This window comes from Malania oleifera, chromosome 4 (assembly GCF_029873635.1).
Source record: "Malania oleifera isolate guangnan ecotype guangnan chromosome 4, ASM2987363v1, whole genome shotgun sequence".
NCBI lineage: Eukaryota > Viridiplantae > Streptophyta > Magnoliopsida > Santalales > Ximeniaceae > Malania > Malania oleifera.
This window is the reverse complement of record NC_080420.1, coordinates 27,507,974-27,523,200: the sequence shown is the minus strand read 5'-3', so window position 1 is coordinate 27,523,200 and position 15,227 is coordinate 27,507,974. Positions and strand designations below refer to the sequence as shown.

The 15,227-nt window shown below is 34.6% G+C and overlaps 1 protein-coding gene across 12 annotated transcripts in view; it reads left to right on the top strand.

The window, feature by feature from the left end:
• The window catches only part of LOC131153153 (acetyl-CoA acetyltransferase 2-like), a 57,733-nt gene that overhangs the window by 19,078 nt on the left and 23,428 nt on the right, over positions 1-15,227 (top strand). The window contains exon 17 of one of the 12 annotated variants that reach the window (XR_009136169.1): positions 1,670-1,791. The exons of 10 other annotated variants lie outside the window; for them this stretch is intronic. The gene's annotated coding sequence lies outside the window, so the exon portion shown is untranslated. Of the gene's footprint in view, positions 1-1,669; positions 1,792-12,960; positions 13,584-15,227 lie in introns of those variants that run through there. One more of the 12 variants, XR_009136175.1, reaches the window with a different exon arrangement.

Sequence of the window (15,227 nt, the reverse complement as noted above, 5' to 3'; positions counted from 1 at the left end):
TTTTATCCAAATAGACGTATGTATATAACTATATATACTTTCTTTTATACTTTTCTTTCATATCATTATTTAGCCTTACTAAACGGGCTCTGTTCACAAGTACGTGTATATTTTCCTTTACTGAAAATCATCATGTAGGCCCTTTAAATATGGTCATGTATAATATACATATATGCATATTTTCCTTCAAATCATTATTTAGGCCTAATAATTGGCTCTGATCACATGAATATATAAATATGTATAAAAAAAACTCCTTTTGGCCAATGAGTGTCATGTTTACCCACATGATCGAGTTGTGTTGTAGCGACCCAAAAATTCATATCACTTTTTTTCAGCTGTAAACTATATTACTCTGATACCCCCTGTAATACCTATTATAGCATCTCAGTCCCAAAGTGGGCACCGAGGAATTCCCGTTCATAAAATAATACACATATGCAGCGGAAAACATAAAATCATCTAACCATAATTACAATACCAGAATTCAGCATCTTTCCAAAACATATATATACATCACTCCAGTATTCACCACTAGATCATCTTGTATCTACACAAAAATACATCTCCCAGCATACACTTACCCTTCTAACAGGGCAGTATAAATGTTCCCTCTATCTTCGAGTCTGATCTGCTCGTCTAGTTGGATCACCTGAAATATGTTAAATTACTGGGATGAGACAACTTTCAGTAAGACAAAATATGTTATCACCAATGTGTAGCAACTAAGTTTACATAAATAATATACTTATAATTAACTAAAACTAAGATAACATGTAAAGTAAAATACAATTTAACTCTCACCTATGTGGCTTAAAACACAACTATTTCTGAACTTTCTATTTAATCAGAGAGCGAATCCAGCAAACAAGAAGTAGCAAACATGTGCTTCATAGCACAGAATGAAGAGGTAAACTCTTACTACTCTTTTTCGGTAGATTCATGTAATGAATCATGTAATGATTCATGTGAAAGTATGCTTTCTTATAAAGAACTTCAAGCTGAATTATTCTCTCTTCATAATAAATTCATCAAGGTCTCAAAAAGGAACATAAGTTTGAAACAACAAAATGAAACACTTAGAAATCAGCTTGAATCTTCGAAAATTGTTGCAGAAGAAAAAGACCTAAAATTGATGAGCTTGAGAAGAAAGTAAATGACATGTCTCAGAAATTAGCTAAGTTTCAAGTGAATAAAGATGGCAAGAGAGAGCTAGAAATGATTGATCTCAAAAACTCAATTCAAGATAAGGAAAAGATTATTTATAACTTCACTAGAGGTAAAGTAAACTTTGAAAAAATAGTAGGATGACAAAGGATGGCTAACGATAAAGAAGGAATTGGTTACAATGGAACACCAACCAAAAGAAAGGAACAATTGTTTATGGGGTATTTTGTAAAGCAATCTAAACACTATGCAAGTACTTTATCCACAAACATTTATGAGCATACTACTTGCTACATATGTAAAAATAAATGACATATAATGTTTAATTGTCCACTCAAGAAAAAGTACATCAAAGTGAAAAATGAATGGAAGATAAATACAAAAACTAGACAAGACTTAAAGAGAGTTAAGAAAGTTTGGGTTCCAAAAGTAACCACATGAATCCTCTCTTATAAGTTTTCTTTAGGTCCACTCCGTCTAAAGAAAAATGGTACTTGGACAGCGGATGTTGAAGACATATGACAGGAGATAAATCAAAGTTCGCTTCTCTTACTCAAAAGGATGGAGGATATGTAACCTTCGGTGACAATGCGAAAGGCAAGATCATCGGAATTGATAAAATAGGTAAAGACTCTTCACTCACTATTGATGATGTCTTGTTAGTAGATGATTTAAAGCATAATCTATTAAGCATTAGTCAACTTAGCGACAAAGGATTTGATGAAATAATGTTTAAGAAAGACAAATGCATAATACAGAATTCTAAGGATCATAAGACACTATGAATAATGTGTATTGCATAAACCTTGATAGCCTGATCTCTCAAGATATAACTTGCTTAGCTACCATGAGTGAAAATAGTTGGCTTTGGCATAGAAGATTAGGACATGCCAGCATGGATCTCATATCTAAACTCTCCAAAAAGAATTTAGTTAAAGGCTTGCCTAATACCAAGTTTATTAAAGATAAAATTTGTGATGTTTATTAACTAGGAAAACAAATCAAGACAAATTTCAAAATGAAGAAACATATATCAACTAGTAGACCCCTAGAAATCATACACTTAGACTTGTTTGGTCTTACCAGAACTCAAAGCTTAGGAGAAAAACAATACGCCTTCGTAATTGTTGACGATTACTCTAGATACACATGAGTATTGTTTTTAGCTAACAAAGATGAAACTTGTAATTTGTTAATCACTCTATGCAAGAAACTTCAAAATGAGAGAGGGTACAATGTTTCAAACCTAAGAAGTGACCAAGGAAGAGAATTTAAGAATCAAGACGTTGAAAAGTTTTGCAATGATCATGGTATAAGTCACAACTTTTCAGCACCTAAAACCTCACAACAAAATGGATTTGTGGAAAAGAAAAATAGAACTCTTCAATAAATGGTAAGAATTATGCTTAATGAAAATAACTTACCAAAGTATTTTTGGGCCAAAGTTGTAAATACAACTTGTTATGTAATTAATACGGTTTCTATTAGATCAAGTCTAAACAAGACACCTTATGAATTATGGAAAGGAAGAATGCCTAACATAACTTACTTTCATGTTTTTGGGTGTAAGTGTTTTGTTCTCAATAACAAAGATAACTTAGAAACATTTGATGCTAAATCGAATGAAGAAATTTTGGTAGGATACTCTACAAATAGTAAGGCCTATAAGATCTATAACAAAAGAACACTCACCATCATTGAATCAATTCATTTAAACTTTGATGTATCAAACCCTTTTTCAAAAGAAGTCAAAAATGAAGAAAAAGATGATATTTTCAAAAAGGAAGATGATCCAAAAATCAAGGAAGAAAAAGAAGAAAATGAAGAAACCTCAAAAGATAAACCTATAGAAAATCATGAATTACCAAAAGAATGGAAGTATGTAAAAGATCACCCTCAAGATCAAATTATAGGTGAACCATCTAGATGTGTAACTACTTGATCTTCTTTAAAGAATCCATGCAAACACTATGCATTCCTATCTCAAGATGAACCTAAAGATGTTGAAAAGACCCTTAAAGATGACTCTTGGATAATTGTTATGCAAGAAGAATTAAATCAATTTGAAAGAAGTAAAGTATGACAATTAGTACCCAAACTTGAAAATCATTCTATCATTGGAACTAAATGAGTTTTTAGAAACAAAAAGGGTAAGAATGGTATAGTCATTAGAAACAAAGTTAGACTTATAGTTAAAGGATATAACCAAGAAGAAGGGATAGACTATGATGAAACCTTTGCCCCTATAGCTAGAATGGAAGCTATAAGAATGCTACTAACTTATGCTTCCTATAAAGAATTTAAGTTATACCAAATGGATGCCAAAAGTGCCTTCTTAAATAGGTATATTAATGAAGAGGTATATGTTGAACAACCCCCTGATTTTGAAAATATAAAAAATCCTAATCATTTATTTAGACTAACTAAGACTTTGTATGAATTAAAACAGATCCCTAGGGCTTGGTATGAAAGACTTAGTGGATTTCTAATTGAGAAGGGGTTTTTGAGAGGAAAAAGTGATAGTACCTTGTTCATTAAAACCAAGAAAGATGATATACTCCTATTCAAATCTATATAGATGATATAATATTTGGTGAATATCTATGCAAATAATTTGCAAAATGTATGCAAGAAGAGTTTGAAATGAGCATAATGGGGGAGTTAAACTATTTTCTTGGACTGCAAATTAAACAAGCCAAGCATGGGACTTTCTTAAGTCAATCAAAATACATACGAGAAAAGATACAAAAATTTGGTATGAAAAATAGTTAACCCATAGGAACCCCCATGAGTACCTTCATCAGCTTAAATAAAGATGAGAAAGGCCTATAGTCATAAAGTATTATAGAGGTATGATTGGAAGTTTACTATACTTAACAGCCAGTAGACCTGACATAATGTTTAGTGTGTGTATGTGTGCACGTTTTCAATCAGCACCTAAAGAATCACACCAAATAGTTGTTAAGAGAATCTTTAGATATTTAACAGGCATCATGGAATTAGGATTATGGTATCCTAAGGACACCAGATTTGAAATGATTAGTTATTCAGATGCAGACTATGCAGGGTATAAAATAGATAGAAAGCGTACAAGTGGCACATGTCACTTCCTAGGAAGATCATTAGTGTCTTGGTTCTCTAAGAAACAAAACTTCGTAGCCTTATCAACTGCTGAGACTGAATATGTAGCAATCAGGAGTTGTGTGCACAAACACTATATATGAAACAACAGTTAAGAGATTTTAACTTAGAATACACCACTATACCAATTAAGTGTGATAATACGAGTGCGATAAACATATCTAAAAATCTCATTTCACACTTAAGAACCAATCACATTGACATAAGACATCACTTCCTAAAAGATCATGTTCAAAAAGAAGACATCATTCTAGAATTTATCAATACAAATGATTAATGAACTGATATCCTCACTAAACCTCTCTCAGAAGATAGATTCATAACCATTATAAGAGAATTTGGTCTTCTATATAGTAGAGAAACTAAGTGAAGGGACAAAGCTTAAAGAAAAATCTACAGTCAGCCAACTGACTTTGAAGTTAGCCGACTGACTGAAATTAGTTTTCCTATAATAGAGGCCAATCAGTCAACTGACTCTTAAGTTAGCCGACTGACTGAATTATTCTTCTTGGACTAGAGAGTAGTCGGCCAACTGACCCTGAGGTCAGCTAACTTACTAAAGGAAAAACCCTAGGCTCGTTTATAAAAACCCAAGCCATTCGAGTGGTCAGTCAACTGACCTAGGATTTGTCTCTTCGTGTGCTCTCACTCTCTCCCTTTCCTTAGCTTCCTTTCATCCAAAAACACTTTGTTTGGTAGCTTTGCTTGTATGATTTATCTTTTTCTCCTTATTTTTGAGTGATGTCCAAAGGGGTAGAAATCTAAGAAAAGCAAAGATGTAATGAAATGTTTAGTATGTATGCGATATTGAATAGTTGCATGCTCAGTATGAATACTCTTTATGTATATCCGTATATCCATAAGTATGTATGCCATATTGAATAGTCACACGCTCAGTATGAATACTCTTTATGTATATCAGTCTATCCATAAGTATGTATGCCATATTGAATAGTCACATGCTCAGTATGAATACTCTTTATGTATATTCGTATATCCTTAATCTTATGTTGAGTATGTTACTTTTATATTGAATATCCTTGATTTTGACTTAGAGCACATTGACATTTTTCACATAATATATGACTCTAATGTCGCATGCTTAAAATGTTGAAAGATTAAAATTGATTGGGTTGATCATCGTTGATTGCGGAAACCAAAAGGGAATACGTTGGTTGATCAACTCCTAAATTATTTTAACTAAGGGTTTATTTAAAATCTGAGTTATTGAAAAGAGTGATTGAATGTTATTTTAATTTTTAGTTCAAAAGCCAATTACAAGACTTGCATATTCATATACAGGGCCGCTAATAATTAAGTTGAATATGCAAAGCATACATTAATTGATTATTTGTATTGTGTTTGATTGGTTTGAATAGTTGATTATTTGGTTGTTTATGTTGTGGATGTGGATTGAATAGAATACGTAAGTTTTTCGTGTGGATTGCCTAATCAACAAAAAAAATAAGAAGTCTTCAAAAAGAATTGTAAAAGGTTAAGATTTCAAAAAGAAGCTTAAAAGAAAATTTTTAAATAACCCAAAACTTAGTATCTAAGGGGTTGCGCTTGTGTTCATGGAAGATCAAATTTAAAATGTGCAAGGACATCTTGTGCCTTAATAGGTCAAGGTTTTAGTGGTTCGGGTAGAACATTAAAACAAGATAGCTTCAAGGTTTGCATGGTTCGGGTAGAATATCAAAACAAGAAAGCTTCAAGGGTTGATGGTTTGAGTAGAATATATTCAACCTATTAATGTTCATGGACTTGTTAGACATCGATTAGTTAAAGGTGAGAGTGGTCTAGAGAAAAAAAATATAAGGATTATCCATTGGTTAATGTGTACTACGTTCCAAATTTTTGCTTTGCTCAAGATGAGAGTGGTTTGGGTGGACTTCCTAAGGGTGTTTCCATCGATTTGTTTGTTATTTGAGGGAGGGGGAGGTGATGATATAGAACTTAGACTTTGATTTATTTTCTATTTTTCTGAATTTATATAAAATTTGAAAAATATTTGTTATTATTTTATGGATTTCTAACTTTTACTTTATGTATGAGGGCATGTAATTCGAACTTAGACTTTGATTTATGGGTATTATGTATTCATTTTCTTCCAAATTTACACAAATCCAAATTCAATACTCAAAATCTATTATCCCAAATATTACCTTATATAATTTTTAAAATATTAAAAATAAATTGTCATTTTTGTAGTTATTTTAAAATTTAGAAATAAAAATGAGAAATTATTTTTCACGTTTAAGCAAACTCTTTATTTTCTACCTTTTCAATATGAATATTGAAAAACTAAAAAATAAGTTTAAATTTATAATTCTTTGGAAAACTAAGAAATAGAAAATGGAATATGTTTTCCATAACAAAATGAGCCCATAACTTTTCTCCTTTGTAGATAAAGGAACGATTCGTTGCATTTCATGACAACAACTTGTTTTTTATTTTTTGAAAATGTGCACATAAAGATTCATAATTTATATCCAAAATAATTTCAAAACGATTAAGATGGTAAAGAATTTCTTGAAAAAACTTATCATGGTAACTCACACTTTTTCTACTATTTTGTAAGCACCAAAAGAAATAACAGTTAAGGAAGTGACTTTCACATATTAACAAGACATTAGTAAATTCAAGTTTTTTTTTTTTTTTGGGGGGGGAGTGGGGGGGGGAGGGGGGGGCCTCTATGGTAGAATTAACCGTAGAAGTGATCGTTTACCTTGTGGCGCTAGACAAAGTGTGGTGTGTTGTTAGTGTCTTATAATATTTGTTTGTCATGTGTGAATTATGATGTTTTTATAAACATAAAAAGTAGTTTCTGTACATCAAATGTCATTGTGAATTGAATTTTGAGCTTGGTTTTGATTAAGGTTTTGACCTAAACCAACTCACTTTAAAAGAGTGAAATAACAAGATCTTGTGGTCCAAGGCTATGTCAAATATAGAAAAAAATTTATTTTATAACTCACATAGGCACCTAAGGAGTTAACTGTAAAGCATTCTTGTACCACAATTAGATGCTCTTGGTTAGGAAAGGAGTTTGGGTTCTCTAAAGTTTGGTCTCGTGATAGGTAGGGTTTTTGTTTTCATCATGCTTTAAGCCTTTCATTTAGTGTTTTCCATTAACTCTCTGTTATCTTTACTGTTTTATTGATGAACTTAGAACGTAGTAAGGCTAAAGTATGGTTTAGGGCAGTGCAGTTGTTGTGTGAGGGCTGGGGCTCAGGTTATATGGTTATGACAGCAAAGCAAGACTGATGCGGAGCCATGGCAGTAAGGGTTGCAGCTAGGTTGGGTTGTATGAAGGGATTAATGACAGTAGTACAGTTGCTATATATGGCAGCATCGGTGGCAAAAAGGGTTTAGGGTGACCTTCCTCCTTTTAGTTAAGGGCAACGAGCATAGTTGCTACTTATGGCACCAGCAGGTGAGGTAGGGGGTAGCAGCAGCATTTTTGTGGGGAAGAGCAGCAATGCTGCTGGGTGCGACGATTGCAAGTTGTTATAGCTAGGATTCTGAAACCCCTAAGTCTTGATCCTAGAAGAGAAACCCCCTGTGTTTTCTTACCAAAACCCTAATCTAATGAAATAATGGTCGACCAATGCAAACATTTTTCCTCCTAGCCGGTTTAAAGGGTTTTCACCAAACTCAAATTTTTCAAAAGGGTCCATGAAAAAAAAAAAAAAAAAATTGTTTAAATGGTAGAAAACTTTTAGGTCGATCTTCTAGAATGCAATGGTTTGCCTATTAATGTGTGACCTTTTGATTTCAAACCATTTCATCTTCATTGTTTTCTCAAATGGTTGGTTTGATTTCATCCATTGAAAGGATAGGGCAGCTTCCTTTTGGGAGAATAATATTGAATTGCATGATGGTGCTTGAAATTCCATGATATGTGAAATGTCTTTTTGAAGATTTTGGCATTGATCTTCTAGCAAGCAATTGTTTGCTTATTGATTTGTGGCCCTACGCTAGAAACCATTTCATATTCATTATTCTCTTGAATGGTTAGTTTGATTTCATTCAATAAAAAGAGAAGCATAGTTTCTTTGGTATGAATAATACAAGTTGCATAAAGGTGTTTAGAATCCCATGATTTATGAAATATTTCTTGTTAAAAATGGTCATCATGATGAAATATATTGTGTTTAGTTTCATGGACTATGTAAAGGTCTTGTCACAAAAATATAAACTTGTGTTTGATGATTAATTTCAATTACTCATGTTTATTAATGAACTCTGGTACTAGTTAATAACTTTTCACTTGATGATGCATGCTTATCATTAATGGTCATGTCACTTATGTCTTTGGTCCTACACACATCCTTTAATGCGTTTTGGACTTAGGTCAGGGCCTCTCAACCTAGTTAATGATGGGATGATAGGGAGTTTTCACCGTATGGTGTGCTCTCCCTTCTTAACCCTAGGCAAAGGACAAATGCTTACTCTCTTAAACTCGTATGGGCAAATGGGAGCTGAAATTTGCACCATGGGATTGAGAAGTCGAGTGCAAGTTTGGAATTTCCTTAAGCTCGTTTTTTTTTTTTTCAAAGAGACCATTCAAAATTCTTTCTTCTTGTGGTTGATGATGAGCTTACTAATTTTTCAAAAATCTTCCTTCTTGGTCAAAACACCTTTCCTTAAAATGGAAACTTTCCTTTTCCAAAAATGTATAAATATCTTTCATGAATGATGATTGCCTTAGTCAAAGATACTTTATCCAATCAAAGTAATTGAAGCCTAATTGACAATCAAAGATTAGTTTTCAATTAAGAGTTGACTTTATTCAAAGTATTAAAGTCTAACTGACAACTAAAAATTTTCAAAGTCTTCAATCAAAGAGTTGATTCAACCCTGAGCATTAAACTCTAATTGATAATCAGGGATTTTCAAAATCCTCAAACAAAAGTTGACTTCATCATAACATTAAATCCTTTATTGTTAATAAGGAATTTTCAAAATACTCAATCAAGAGTTGACTTTATCATAAAATTTAAACCTTGATTATTAATCAGGGATTTCCAAAATCCTTAATCAAGAGTTGACTCTATCATAGCATTGAAACCCTGATTATCAATTAGGGATTTTCAAATTCTCAATCGAGAGTTGACTCAATTAAAGCATCAAAACCCTAATTAACAATAAGATATTTTTAAACTCTTCAATAAATAGTTGACTCAATCATAACATTAAAACCTTGATTGTTAATTAGGGATATTTTTTTTTTCAAATCTTCTACAGTTGACTCAATTAAGGGGATCTTCAAACCATTAATTTATGATTGACTCCAATCACACTCCAATCCCAATTGACCAGTTAGAGGATTTTACAAAATTTATTAATGATTGATTTATTTCAACTCTCCATTAAGACCTGATATTAGTCAAGTGATTTTCAACTCTACCAGCATTGAATTCTTTAATTTCAATCATGAAATTGGGACCACAAGTCCCATTTATTCAAAATTCAATCAAAAACCTCATCCACCTCATCCATTCCATGATTGAGATATTTTGATGTTGAGTTTTCCCAAACCTTAATATCAAAGGAAAGAGTCATCATTGAATCTAAAGCCAATCAATTGAAACCTTCTCCATCAATTTCTTCCATTTTATCTCAATTTAAGACATTCTGAGGCCAATTTCCCTTTTCAAACAAGAGTAGGCTAGGGCTTTCAGCCCTATTGTTTGGACTCTTGGATGGTGGTACTTCACCAATGACCCAAAAGGGGAACTTTCCTTCTCTTCTTCCTTTTATTCTTAATTAGTAGACACACACACATAGCGGTAACCATTCCTAAAACGGATGTTAGTAAGGTGTTGGTTGGCTAATTCCCTTTAGAATGGTTTGTCTATCACGATCCCGACACATAGAGCTTGTTTTGTCTACATCATAGACCTCATAGGGTTTTTCAATCTTTGCATTTTTTGAGTCTTATCCACCCTTGTTTAACTTCCTTGTTTGGGGGATTGCCATGAAAACAATTTTCCATCTATTAGTAGACCCCTAAACCAAAATCTGGTGTCAAAGCTTAGCGAATCCACAGGGGACTCTTAGAGAGTCGAGCTATTTTTGTGTGTGTTGTTTCCTTTTTGTTTTAGGAGTTAATTTTGTTATTTGAGTGTCTTATTCCTGCATATTGTGTGTTTTCTTTATAGTCTGGGTGGTTGCATTAAACTATGATGGATGGTGTTCTACTGAATATTTATATTTCGTTGCTCTAGCACACACTGTTCACTAACACTACATGAGCTCTATACTTAGGTTAAAACCTATTAGAATTAGGGAGGGGTAGTAGTGTAGATCTCCGTGAGGCGCTCACTCAAACTAAATCTCGTCCACCCATAGTATTTAATGATTCAATGATGAGAAGCCTTGCTAGCCATTTACGAAGTTAGCAAAGACAATGTGGAAGCCTTTAGAGTTATACATTAGAGGTGAAACTCTACACTAGCACCTTAAATCCTTGCCTCAGTATAGAGCCAACATTAATAAACCTAAGAACTCAGCCTATATGTGTAGGACGCTAAAGCTTTACCTTATCATGCATGTAACTAACCCTCTTTTTCTTTTTCCTTGTTTATTTTTTTTGTGATTTGTATATAGGTATAGGTTTACTTTTTGCCACTATGTCTTATGAATTTAGGAATTCTATAGAAGAGGCTCTAAAGTTAGAGAGGAACCAGACTATTGAAGGTGATGCTCTACCGCAAGATCACCAAATTACTCTACTAGACGGTGTCAAGCTTCGTTAATGAAATGATGACAGTGGTGAGATCTTGGCCTATTGGAGGAATTTTTCTATCGATGATCAAAAACAATTTAGGGAATGGTATGGGAGAAACATCGATGTCTGAAGATAGAAGTCAAATGGGGAGCTCTAGAGGTTCTCATCCACCGTTGAGACCTTGCTTACAAGTTTTTTTACCTTTGGAGTAATTTACTTGGTTGAAGATCTTAGCACTAGTGGTTTATAGTCTAGTACTCTCACCATCAACAACCTATATGGTTGATGGAGGAGCCACAATTATAATTATAGAGGCTGCCAAGGGAGGTGGTAGCCCAAATCCACTCATCCTAGCCGAGACCTTCATGACTCTTAATTTCTGCCAATCAAATAGGAATGGAGTCCTCTGATGCTGCACGTAGTTGCTATACATGTGGTTGGTCAAACATGCTTTAGTCAAGCTGAAGATCTTCAAAGAGGTGTATTAGAGAGGTCATAACCTTTTAAAGGAATTTGCTCGATATTTCTATAAGGGCTATGAGTGGGAGAACTGGGAAGATATTATGGAGTGCCTAGGCAAAGGAATAGTTCAATTGGTAGCCATACAGATGCCTCTAAGGTCCCTATTGGTCAAATGTGGACAATTCCCATGGGTTTTGTTGTTTGGAGCTAGGGGTTGCATCAGTTATGCCCCATCTCTAGTACTTTGAAAGATGGGGCACCACTAATTCATCCCTTGAACTGCAAGGTTGATGTAGTTTCCTTTCTACTATGGAGATCATGTTAACCTAGGGAGTTTCACAAAAGCTAAGGCAACCTAGTTTTATCAAGGATCCTTAGAGAAAGGAAGCAAATTAGCATTGACTACTACAAAAATCTCCTACATGGCATCAGGGCAGCGACAAAAACTACAAAGTTTCGAGAGCATATGGGCCAAATAAACCCCTCATGAGAATCAACAATCTAAAGTATTATTATAAGGAGTTTTGGTCTAAGCAAGAGGCATATTACCAGGAGTAAGAAAGGAAGAAGCAAAAAATAAAGGAAAAATATGAGACCCTAAAGGCAGAGAATGAGATACTATAGGAGCAGGTAAAGGAGGAGGTCCAAGCCTAATCAAAACTTCAACAAAGGGTCAGTGCATTGAAGAAAAGGAAGAGGGAGCTGGAAGAAGAAAATGAGGGGCTGGTTAAAAAGATGCGGGGTGACAAAGAAACAAAGGAGTGGGGGAAGGCCCTTGATCACATAAACCAATTCCTGAGAAAATAGTTATGGAAACAGGACCAAGAAACTATCTTTTCGAAGAATAAGGTCTATTAGCAGGACATTTGAATTAACATCCTAGACCTTAGACTGTAGCGGCAGGATGAGCAGTTAGCCTGGCACCAGGCGTTCTTACGAGAAGTCAAACCAAAGGTAGGCATATATGATGGAGATCCACTGTACTATGTGACAATCATTGGGCTCGTTGGAATCTTTAGTACGAGAGTCTGGGAGGATAGCCCAAGTTCTATATTTGAGGACTAAGGGACTATTGAGTAGCCCGCACCTGACCATGGCTAACACAAAAATGCAAAGGTTTTTATCAGATGTCGTGCAGTTTTCCAAGGAAGCTACCACAACAGACAACATATTATTCTCATAGAGCAAGAGAGTTGACGAGTAGTGAAGACTAAGAAGATAACTCTAGACCAAGTTCTATGGGACATGTAATTCATTAGGGATTCATTTTGATAAAGTAGTATAACCCTCATAAGATAACGTCTCCGCATGGGCTATGAAATTGCAATGGTTAATAAGACATGGTGGATTTTTTTTATTTGATTTGTTTTTCCTTTATAATGTTGTGTGAATTTGTTGTTTGCTATGGTGATTATTTATTTATTTTGATTTTTTTTTTATTTTCTTTCAAATAGGATTTGGGTAAAATTCCTTCCAATAAGAAAACCCTCTCCATTGCTCGAGGTCCTATAATTACCAAATCCCAAGCAAGAGTGATGGATCATCAGGACATGCAAAAAGCAGAAGAATCAATTGAAAAAAAGTTTGAAGCCCTCGAAAAGTCATTGTCAGATATAATGGCCCTGCTAAAGGTCGTTATGGACCACACTTCTACAGCCTTGCTGAAACACTAGTTGAGAGACTCTTCTTTCTGATTTCTTGTCCCACCAGCGCCAACACTAAAGGCTCCTATGATAGAGGAATTCTCAATCAATGATCGCATAGAATATTAGGAAGAATTGCTACAAACCTTACGAGGGACACATGATGTAATAACCCGAACCTAGAAAATAAAAGAAAAAGAAAAAAATAAAGAAAAGAGAAGAAAAGAAAAAGGAAGGACAAAGGGTTTGGCCAGGACCAAACCGTTGACTGTTTCGTGGGACTCAGAAAAATTGTCGACGTTTTTCCTGCAAGGCAAACTACCGAGAGCGTTTAAGTGTCAAACCGTCGATGGTTTCGTCAAGTACAGAAAAAACCATTGACGGTTTCGTGCGGGGGCAGAGTCCATAAGTTAAGTATTATGTTTTCTATTTCATTTCTCTCTCTCTCTCTCTCTCTCTCTCTCTCTCTCTCTCTCTCTCTCTCCTTTAAACCTCCTGGAACACTCTTGGGTGCTCCACGATCCTCCCCCAGTATGTGGGTTGCTAATCCTCGGTAGATTTGAGCATCTAGGGTTCGGGGTTTTTGGAAAGTTTTAGGCAGATCTTCGAGGAACAGGTTAGGGGACTAAATTATACTAGCTTTTTATTAAATTTGAACTGGTTAAATTCGAGTATATAAGCCTGTGTATATATGTTTGATTTTCTGAGCGGGTTAGGTATTTGAAAATGATGGTGTTAATTATAATTCATATTTGGGGAAAAACCAATGTGAGTAGGGTATCTAAGCTTGTGCATGGGATTAACTCTTAATAATAAACTGGTTGTGAGTCATTGTGGTATCTAAGCTTGTGTATTTGGGTGATTGTGTTGTTATTCGTATAATTCACAATATAAAGTTGGCGGACCATGAGGAGGTCGTTATATTGTCCATGATATAAATCGCAATATAACGTTGGCAGGACTTGAGGAGGTCGTTATATTGTCATTTATATAAATAGGGTAAAATGTGGCAAGGCAGGAGGTCGTTTTACTGATTTAGTACGAATAGGCCAATGTGAAAGTGTAGCATGTCTGAAGTCAAGTACGTGTTGAGAACGATTTGGGGGGGGGGGGGGATGCTCAATACGTAGAGGGACTGATGGGGAGGGATGCCCTGAGAACCACCGAAAATGAAATACAGAAGTGAAGTATTTGTGTATTGTTTACTGTAGGCATGAGTACACGCATGGGAATTGAATGTGTTGTGAATATTGATGTGTTCTATTATGATGTCTGATACGTGTATATGTGGATCTCTGAGGTATGATTGATGTTGAATGTGTGTGAGTACATGTGTGTGAAGTTAAAATGCATAAACAAATTACGGCGAGGTAAAACTCTCCGTTCGAGGGCTTACTGAGTAAGGTGAGTGCCCTGATTGGTATCAATTGTAGCCACACCCAAACTAAATGGGCAAAGTTACAAACGGTATCAGAGCAAAGGGGCGTTACATGTGTGGGCGTGTAATCTCCCCAATCCTCAGGAACTCTCACTTATAAATAATGGTTGTGTATGCGTGAGAATAGTCTGCATGTGTCTTTACTGTTGCTGTTAATTAATAAACGAGTATATTTTGTATACACTAAAACTCATCTTTGACACACTGTTATAATTTATTTTGTCCTTACTGAGAAGTGTCTCACCCCAATATACAACCCATTTTTCAAGACCTTCTGGCAATCAAGCTTAGCCAGCTCTAGGGCAGGGTTTAGAAAATTTTGGTAATTATGAGTGGTTGTAGATGTGAAGTATTTAAAAGTTAGGTTTAATTCCTGGTTATGTAATATAAAGTGAATGGATACACTTTTTGGGTTATATAGTATAGAACTTTGGTCTTTCAATTGAGAATGTTTAATTATTTTTCATTACGTGAATGGTATTTATGGTATCAGAGATAGGTGAAGGGAACACATGACACCCCAGGCCCCACTTGACGAGTTCACGGCGTTACACACGATTATGCTGACAATGAGTCTAAAGAATTATGTTTATTCACCGCCATCAACATACCAGCCAAATTCAATGCTCTTGATTTTGAA